Source organism: Lactuca saligna, chromosome 6, assembly GCF_052625555.1.
Source record: "Lactuca saligna cultivar CGN05327 chromosome 6, ASM5262555v1, whole genome shotgun sequence".
NCBI lineage: Eukaryota > Viridiplantae > Streptophyta > Magnoliopsida > Asterales > Asteraceae > Lactuca > Lactuca saligna.
Window position 1 is genome coordinate 37,639,967 of NC_136422.1, and position 10,111 is coordinate 37,650,077.

Consider the following 10,111-nt stretch of genomic DNA (forward strand, 5'->3'; position numbering starts at 1 on the left):
TGAGAGACAAAGCCCGAGACTGGTGAGGAAAGGTGACTAGTCAGGTGGGAGCAGCTGGTGTGGCTGAGATAACATGGGCCGAGTTTGTTCAACAATTTGATATGGAGGTTGCACCACTGATCGAGGTGAAATAATTAGTGACGGAGTTTTATGACTTGAAACAAACCACCGAGACTGTGGTAGAGATCACCGCCAAGTTACAGGAACGGGCACTGTTGATCCCACAACTAGGGCTGGTAATTCTCGACAAGATACGCAACACGAACCGCGACACGACACGAAATAAATGGGTTTGGGTTGAGTTTTTCAACCCAGCAACCCGCTAACCCGCCAACCCGCCAACCCGTTTATTAAACAGGTCATATATGGGTTTCTCAAAAACTAAACGGCTTGACCCGCCAACCCATTTATATTCTTAATAAAAAAATTATTTTATTTTTAAATGTATTTATGTATCAAGTATTAATATTTTATAAGTATTATATAATATATATCATTGATTCATAGACCATTTGACTGTTTTGACATTTTGACTCATGGTGAATGGTCTAAGGTCGTAAGTCGTAACCTATAAGGCTATGTCTGTAACATGTTTCTATGAATGTTTTTTAATTTCATTTGGATGTTTAAGACTTAAATGTCCAAAATTGAGACCGACGAACCCAAATCTGATCCACGAACCCGCCAACCTGTGAACCCGTATAAATAAATGGGTTGACGGGTCATATATGGTTTATGTTCCAAACCCACCAACCCGTGACCTATATATTTAAATGGGTCGTGTTTCGGTTGGCATATTTTGACCCGCCAACCCGAACACGACACGATTGTCAGGCCTACCCACAACATGCTACAGACGAGGATATGAGGCAGGACGAGGTATCATTCCATGTTGAGGGATGATATGTGGGAGTTTGTGATCTTTACGGGGTGTAAAACCCTGAATGAGATGGTGGAGAAGGCCTGGGAGCTGGATATGGAGTTGGACTTCCGCACCAAGCGGAAGCCTGAGAGGTGTAGACTGCAGGAGGTCAGGCTAAAAAGCCTAAGACCTCGGACTGATCCAGTAAGGGCCAGTTGGGCCGGGTCCGGTGTGTTATATGCGGGAGATCACATGGTGGAGCATGTCGAGGGCCAGGCACGGTGTGTTATACTTGTGGTAAGCCGAGCCACGTGAGTAGGGACTGCCCCAAGAAGGGCTTGATTTGTTTCCACTGCAACCATACCGGACACAAGAGGGCTGATTTCCCGAAGTTGTAGGGAGGGGGAGGAGCAGTTGCGGTACCGACGCCCGCCACACTAAGGATCATGGATGGATGCCCTGCTAAAGTGGATGCTCTAGCGGTGAATAGCCATGCATTTCACTTGACTATCGAGGAGGCTTGGGCAGTGCCAAATGTTGTGGCTAGTATGTAAATATCTACATGCTTTATATTTATTTATTTGCATTGCTTATGTGTACATTATGCTTATGTATACGGACCTTTTTAGTCAATGGTATGTCTGCCCATGTATTATTCGATTCGGGGGCTACCCGATCATTCGTGTCTCTTGCGCTTAGCAAGAAGTTTTGGGATGCACCGGGGACTTTGGATTCCCCGCTTCAAGTGGAGATTGAGGATGACCACACCGTGAGTGTTGCGAGGGTGTATCGGGGCTATGTTCTGAATGTTCTTGGGGAGAGGTTTCGTGTTGATCTAGTCCCGATACCATTGTGAGGATTGAAGGTGATTATTAGGATGGACTGGTTGGGGGCCAATGGGGCCATGATCGACTTCAAGCGCCAACTAGTGAGGGCCCTATAGGGGCCGAACCTCTGTTCAGCTGCCAGGGCTAGGAGATTTCTTCATCAGGGATGTTTGGGATTTTTAGCTTCATCTCTGATACAAGGGTTGAGACCACGAGGGACGTGGGCAGCGTTTTGATTGTATAGGAGTTCTGGGATGTCTTTCCCGAGGAGTTACCAGGGGTGCCTTCGGAGAGGCAGGTGGAGTTTTGCATTGATTTGGTGGTGGGTGCCGCTCCGATAGCCAAGCCACCGTACCGACTAGCTCCACCTGAAATGCAGGAGCTATCTATGCAGCTTCAGGAACTACTGGATAGTGGGTTTATTCGTCCGAGTTGTTCCCCATGGGGAGCACCGATCCTGTTTGTAAAAAAGAAGGTAAGTCTTCCTCACTGTACTTTTGGGTCGAAGGCACTAACGCCGACCCCTTTGGATTTATATCTGGGTTTTTCGCATGCTTATATGCTGTAGTGGAGTATTAGATTGGTATCCTGGTATATAGGATGATGATATGCTTAGTGATCTATTAGATCTATATGATTGTCTATATATGCTAGCTAGGGTTTGATATGGTAAATATTGACATGTGATAGTATGTTGGGTTGTCGCAGTCATGCTATGTGCTCAAGGCCAATATACCCAGTGTGTCCTATATAAACTACAGGCCAGTGGGGTGTACAAGTTAGGCCGAAGGCTCGGAGAACGTTCCAAATAGGCTGAAGGTCCGGTGAGGCGTACCAATCATGTTGGAGGTTCTGTGAGTGTACTAGATTGACTAGAGGATGGTGGGGGGTTCCAATCAAACTGAAGGCTCTATATGGATGATATTTATTGTTATTATTATGATTATGTGTTGTGTTGGTACTTTGGAGGAACTCACTAAGTGTTGACTTACAGTTTTGGGTTATATTTCAGGTATTTCAGAGGATCGTAGGAAGGCGAATGCGTGACTGTACACATCCTCATGTTTTGGACTTATGATTTTGGGAAACTCTAATATGAAACATATTTTCTAAACTATGTTGTAAACAATTTATGATTATGGGTTGTTGTCAAAAGTTTAATTTTTTCATGAATTTTATAGATGTTAGAAACAACTTGAAACGAAATTATATACATATCATTTTTTTAATCCCATATCAAACTATTTCATATTTCTTTCTTATCATAATTTTAATGTATGGTTTTGGTAAATCTTAATGTGTTATTTTAGTTTTTAGTCACACATTTCCAGAAAGATTTGAGAAGAATCAAAAACCACTAATGTAAGGGCATTTTCAACAATAGTTGAACGGGGAAGTTGAATCCTATTAAATTCAAAATCACCATTATGGGTTATAATATGATATTTATTGAATGTAGAATTCAATCCCCATCGAAGTCTACACAAACACATACACACACAAGCATATATATATATATATATATATATATATATATATATATATATATATATATATATTCGAATTTATAATTTATAATTTTTAATTAGTGCTATTTTTGTAGTTTGTAATTTTTAATTTTATGCTAATTATTTATTTACAAAATAACAATAAGTAAAAAGAAAATGATAAACGATGTGGCTAGGGTTGTGTATGAGATACTTTGGTTCATTATTTAGCTAAAATCGAACCATAACCAATATAAATGGTAATTGAATTTTGATAGCCATTGGATATTGGTTAATATTGGTTTTTGTTAACTAATTTTGTCAATTAATTGTTATAGTTAATGATTAATATTGGTTAATTATAATGGTCCAAAATACGATAAAAATATAAACTACTTTGTTATAAAAACTGAAAAATATAAAGTACGTTGTCATGTAAAAAGTGAACGAAATATGATAAAAGATTAGCTATCCTATTTAATTTCAAATAGTTACCTTTAAAATTTTCCAATCCAAATATAATTACATACCATATTGAATATTATATTATATTAAAAACATTTAGTCATATTATTTGTTCAGTTAGGTTTGGTTTTGGATGAAAACCATAAGCGATCTATATGTATGTGGTTATTCAATAATAGAAACCACGCCACATTTTTTAGTAATGGTTCGATTATTTCGATTAATGGTTTTGGTTGGGTTTTTCGATTAATATGTTCACCCGAGATGTAAGAGTCTATTAACTTGTATGAAATTTAATAGAATGTAGAGTATAATAGGTAAAATTATATAGTGAACGAAATGTAGATGTGTTAATCCATTGATCTCAAATGAATTCAATGCATATAATTACCTAATGTTCTACTTCATTAAACCATTAAAGAATACCCAATTATTGTTGAAATAATACACGAGTTCCATGAGACTGGAACTGCATCAACACCTACACTCCTCTAACATATTTAACATTTATATCTATAAAATATCCATCGCAACAAATGGCACAAATGTTACATAATGTTGGTAACGTCTTTAAGTGTCTATTCATTCTCAAGTTGTTTAGGTAAAAATCTCAAGTTGTTTAGGTAAAATCTCATGTCTAGTTCTTTCCCAAATTTGTTCTCTTTTAATGCCAATAAAACATCGTTAACAACATCGTAATTCGCAAACAACGTCCATAAAGATCAAGACCCTCAATACGGTGGAAAATTTGTAACATATAATGTGTACGAAATTTTGCTCACATAATTCAAATTCAATTCACCTTATTTTCCATAACAAAATCCACAGGTACAAAAAAAATAATAATAATAAATACGATCAAGTACTTATGATGAGAAATTGCCATATGCCATTTTTTTTCATAATCCACCCATTTGACAATGTTGGATTCACTCCTGTATTCATGCTAAAGACTAAAAAGTAGAAAAAGAAGGATAAGAGGGAATCATCATTAGACATCATATTTCATCACATAAAATGTTAAATATAAAATAGAAATTAAATATCCTAATACATTTTATTCCTAATATCCTCGTCTTCATATTAAATACTCATATTAAATGGTGACAAGTTGACTAAAATTTTAACAATTTCATTAAATATAACACATAATTAAATATAAACATATCAACATTTGTATGATAAAAAGATAAATAAAAATAAAATATAAAAATATATTTAATATTTAAAAAAAAAACAATAAAATATAAGTAAACATCACCCATAAAATAAACATCTCCGATAAAAACAGAAAAAAGAAATAGAATTATAACAATAAAATAAAAAAACAAAACTTCCTACTAATTCTAGAAGTTAATGACATTTTTTTTCGAAAGGCGGCAGAATATATTGATAAAACTAGCAAGCTAATGACATTTAATTTAACTAAACTAATTTCTCGTGTTTTTGATCGGTTTGTCAAGAACAACATCAAGCAGAACTGTGCTCTTGCATTTAGGGCACTTAGGGAAATCCTGAGCAAGCATAACGTACATGAGACAGCGAGGACATCCGGCCAGCATCATCGACGTTGTCTCCGGGCTGCTTGAGTACCGGAGCTCCACCTCATCTTGAGCAACCTCCAATGACACACATGAGTTCGTCGGAGATACAGTGATCGGAGACGACCGATTGGGTGATTCCGTCACCGGCCATTGAGTTCTCGGTGGGGATAAGTTGAGTTTCAAGTCAAGCTTCAGTCCGTGTCCTCCGTCAGTTCTTCTGCTCATCTTTCCTGGCTAACTTTCAACCGCTCTTGATCCTCTTGAAGATGGAAGTCAATTCCCTGAAAATCAAAGTAAAAAGATATTAAAAGGTTAAACCTTTGATCACTAAACACCGCCATCATGACAAGTTGACAACCCATGATCATATTACATGTGTTCACCTTAAAGTCGATAGCTTTTTTTTGTCAAGCACAAGAGAGAAAGAGGAGAGAGATTAGGATTGTGATCAAGAAGAACAGCACCAGAAGTGAGGTGGTTTGGTAGTTTAGCGGATGCAAGGCCATTTATAAGAACTCGGAGAGAGAGAGAGAGAGAGAGAGAGAGAGAGAGAGAGAGAGAGAGAGAGAGAGAGAGAGAGAGAGAGAGAGAGAGAGAGAGAGAGAGAGAGAGAGAGAAATAAATGATCAAGAAGGGTATAGAAAAGGGAAATAAGTAGTAAATACTGCTACAAGAAACTGAAGGCCAACTCCTTCCCCCCATCATTCATTGTTTTAGGCATTTGTCATTCATGTAATTAATCAATCTTTGTGTGTAATTATAACGTCCATGTGTCATCTTTATTGTTTGTTAACTTCGTATGTGGCTCTTTTTGTTGTGTGATTTGTTTAGTCTTCAAACTTCTACGGGGTTGATAAATTTTAATCTTTAACTTCGTTTAGATGGTCGGGCTCTTCTTGTGATTCATCTTTTTCTGTTCTTAATTTTTTTTATCTGCTTTGTTTGTTTAACTTCTTATATGACGTTTATACTAGATTAGAATCTGTCAAAACCACAATTAAAAAAGAAAATTTGTATATATAAAAGTCCCGTATCAAAGTAATTTTGGGGAGTCATTGACTCGGTAAATATAAAACAAAAACGTAAAAATAGAATATGACTAAAAACAGTAAACATATTTTTTTACATACAAAAACAATAAAAAAAAAATAGAGCTTTTTATAATAAAAAAATAGTAATAGCGATATACTTTAATTGCAATATACTTTCCATTAAAACAATAATAGAACACACATACTAAACATAAACAGTAATAGAAATATTAAAATGTATTAATAAAAAAATTTGAAATAAATTTCGTATAATAGATTGGAACAGTTTGTAATTTTGTATAACACAATTGTTTGTGATAAAATTTGTCCAAACTATAAATTTCATTCCAAATATCGTCGACTTTTTAGAAAAAATTGGATTACCATCTAAGATCACTTGACATACACACATTGCATTCACTACCTATCATGTATGTAACTTTTCATGAGCAAGCAAAATTTCCAAAATGAATGCTAAGCTTACAATTCACTAGTATAATTTTTCTTTTAAATTTGAGATACAATTCCAAATATTGTTTGATTTTTTATAGCTGCAAGCAATAATCATCAAATGCCAATTTTAGAATTCCCAAATAAAACTTTTTATGAGAATGACCAAAATGCAAGACAATAATCATCAAAACATATGAAGACAAATTAAGAATATTTTTAACCGCGCTTTGCAAAGTGAAAGAATATTATTTAATAATGATGTTTTATGTAAACTAAAGATAAAGTTAGAAAGTAAAGTGGATAACTAGCAAAACCAAAAGCACACAAGACATAATATTAACGTGGTCCGGTCAACTGACCTACATCTATTGGCATGAGAGGATTATTATTTATTTAAGAGCTTTCAAATAGAGGTTACAAGTACGATTTTCACAAAGATTCACGTAACACTCTAGAATTCAAGATACAAAATGATTTAGCATACATCTATATTTATACTTGAGGGATTAGACCTAAAACTCTAATTAGCCAAGCCTATTGGCCTATAGTCCCATGAAAGGTGTCAACCAATCACAATCCGTCATGCAACATCTTCTGAAACATTCATCCTTACATGAGCATCAACAACACACATGATGGAGCATCATGATCTATAGTAACATATGATCATGATGCAAGAGTGGCATATCAGGATCACCATGGCATATCAGCCATCATGGTGGCACATCAAACAATAATCCTTGAGCATCTTCAAGTTCTGAGTTTTCTTGAACAATCTTGAGCAACATAGGGGACTTCATAGCATACGACTCATCAAGTGATACCTTGGAATTTCAAGGAACCAATTGGCGCATCCTTGCATTAAGATGACGCATCAGGCATGAGGATGGTGCATATTGATTAAAGGATGACACATCCTCTCTAAGGTTGGCATATTTAGACATCCACACCACAATGGCCCATCCACCTCATGAATGGCATATTCAGTCACTTGGTGGCATATCCGGTCACTTGATGACATATCATGTCACTTTGTGGCATATCCTATCACTTGATGGCATATCATGTCACTTGGTGGCATCTCAAGTCACTTCATTGCATATCACGTCACTTTGTGGTATATCAAGTTCCAATAGTGGTGCACCTTGACTTCTAAGTGGCATATCCCATCATTGGATGCTCCATTCCACATCCAGGTGCTCCATACCCCCTTTTAGAATATCTGTTCCTTCTCACTTGATTCATTCCTTTGTCAGGAGATCGATCCCCTTTATGAGATGATCCGTTCCTTCGTTACATGTTCCATGAATCCCAAGTGCTCCATTGAACTCAAATGCTCCATACAAATGCTCCAAATGCTCATGTCACATTTAACAATATCCACCTTGACTTAAGCATCCTCTAAACTCCATCTCAACCAAGAACTTCCTCTCCCTTCCTGCCATTAAGCCCCGAGGGGGCTTACCTCCTGTGAACATCAACTAAGTCCAAGCAAATCTTGAATTTCTCTGAGGGCAACGACTTTGTTAACATGTCTGCTGGATTCACCTTGGTATCAATATTAAGTATTGAGAACCTATCTGTTTTCAAAATGTCACGAATAAAACTCAATATGACATCAATATGCTTGATCTTCTCATGGTACATAGGATTCTTTGCAAAATTCAACACACTTTTATTGTCAGAGTACAATACATGGTTCTCCACATTCAGACCAAGAATCTAAATAAGCTCGTGCAACCATATCTCATATTTTATTCCTTCCATTATAGACATGTACTCAGATTTAGTTGTAGATAAAGCCACGGTATCCTGTAACATTCACTTCCAACTGATGACTCATCCGAACAAAGTGAAAATACAACATGTTTGAACTATCCCAAAAATACGATCCAAAATTTTCATTTTAAATCGTTAGTAAAACCATAGTTATCAAAACATTACATAAAAGAATAAGTCATTATTCTCATAACATCATAAACATATGCCAAATATATCAGAGTAAAAACATCTCAGGCTGAATAAAATGGTGTGTACATTGCAGTCATCCCGAGCTCTTCCCCTTGCTACTAGAGGTACCCGAAACCAAAACTGAAAACTATAAGCACGAAGCTTAGCGAGTCTCCCCAAGCTACCACATATCATACATATAATCACATAGACTGGGCTCCCACCCCTTCCTTGGGTCCTGCCCGGCATTGGACAGAGTTTGATATTAGGCCCCGCCTGGAATCGAGCCCCGCTCAGTATACATATCTGTTTTTACCAAGCCCCGCCTGTCTCTAGGCCCCTCCCGCTATACACATACAAACAATAACATATAATCATGCTAGTACATAAGGAATCATATATAGTACTAAATATTCCATTCCTAAGGTCTCGCCTATCATAGGCCCCATCCTTACTCTGATAATGATGAGATATGGAGCCCTATCCATACTTAGCTAGTGGTGAGATACGGGACCCTACCCATACCCACCTCCCTACAAGTATCGAAAAGACAACAAGTATAAATAAACATGGATTCTTTCATTGGGTACCATCTGGCATCGAACCACAGTTTGGAAACATACATATAAACATTCCTCGAGCACCACCCTGCATCAGACCTTAATCTAGAATATACTAACATTCACAAATGGGACAACAATGGTGACTTTGATCCATTCATACAGGAGAAAACTCACCTCACAAGCTGACTGCAAAATTTCGCGAATAAACATCTCGCTGCTAGCTCGTAGATCCCAGAACTGTTGATCTCTCGACTACCCAAGCTATCACTACAACCATAATACTTAGTCAAAATCCAATATTCCCTTAGATATCATTCTTTTCTCAAGACCCCTTCATGGGTCAAACTTGGTCAAAGTCAAAGTCAAAGTCAACATCAACGTTTGGTCAAAGTCAAAGCCAACACTCCGAGTTGACTCAACTCATCGAGTCATCCTCTAGTCTCACTGAGTTCCCTTGCTACTCGTAGTCATGATAAAGCGAGTCAACTCATCGATTCCGTCCTCAGACTTGTCGAGTTCTACCTGGTACAAAATCGGGACAAATCGACTCAACTCATCGAGTTCCTCAGTCTGTTTGGACCATCTTAAAGGATTAATCCCCTACTTTACAGATCTAAGCTTCATACTTCTCATATACACTGAAAATTTCCTTTTAAGGGTAAAATGTCACCTTTCTTTCTATGCATGGTATTTTGGAGCTTAAAAGGCCAAAATGTGACCCTATAGCTTGCATGGGGCTTCAATGGCCATAAAGTTTGCACCTTTATGCCATGAAAGCCCTCCATAGTTCCAGATTTGATGGTGTACTAACTTGGGACATCTAAATCCTAAAGATCAAGCTTCTTGGACCAAAAACCCAATAAAATGATAACAAAGAGATCTAAGAAGCTACTAGGCAAGTTTAAGACTTGATTACCAGAAAGTGATGA

The 10,111-nt window shown here is 36.9% G+C and overlaps 1 pseudogene; it reads right to left on the reverse strand.

The window, feature by feature from the left end:
• Positions 1 to 5,071: 5,071 nt before the first annotated feature.
• Positions 5,072 to 5,410, reverse strand: LOC145002457 (protein GL2-INTERACTING REPRESSOR 1 pseudogene; annotated as a pseudogene).
• Between the last annotated feature and the right edge of the window lie 4,701 nt (positions 5,411 to 10,111).